General features: G+C 31.0%; 1 protein-coding gene across 6 annotated transcripts in view; it reads right to left on the bottom strand.

Annotated features, from left to right (window-relative positions):
- Positions 1–468, bottom strand: part of LOC119592617 (protein ECT2-like) — a 21,585-nt gene that overhangs the window by 3,870 nt on the left and 17,247 nt on the right. The window lies entirely within an intron of this gene.

The following is a 468-nucleotide window of genomic DNA, read 5'->3' as shown; positions in this document are numbered from 1 at the left end:
TATCTCTATGAAGAAGCATCCATTTGCAGTGTTCAAGAAATATGACAAAAAATAAGATTGCCACACTCTCTTCTAGTTATAATATAGCCTCAATATCACATCTTTAGCATCTTATGGAGACTACAATCAATTATTCTTCTGGACTGCATTAAAAATTAAAGCCATGAACAAGTCATTAGACAATCACATCAGTAAATTCTTACATAAAAATTGCTTGACTGATTTACACATCTGAATTATGTGATCAATCCTGTTGACTGAAAATATTATGTGACAAATTATCATTTCTGCAGTTGACAAAGAAATAGCAGGAAAGAAAAGGCTGTTAATTACTACTGCCTACCCTCAATACCAAACCATATTTAGCAAACCTTTGATACAAGCTAATACAAGACTGACACCTGTTACAATAGATAAATATTTTTTGTTTTTCCTTTTTTTTTCCTCTATCATTTTCTGAAAGTCCTA

This window comes from Penaeus monodon, chromosome 30, assembly GCF_015228065.2.
Source record: "Penaeus monodon isolate SGIC_2016 chromosome 30, NSTDA_Pmon_1, whole genome shotgun sequence".
Lineage (NCBI taxonomy): Eukaryota > Metazoa > Arthropoda > Malacostraca > Decapoda > Penaeidae > Penaeus > Penaeus monodon.
Note: the sequence above shows the minus strand (reverse complement) of the source record. Positions and strands in the feature narration are given on the sequence as shown.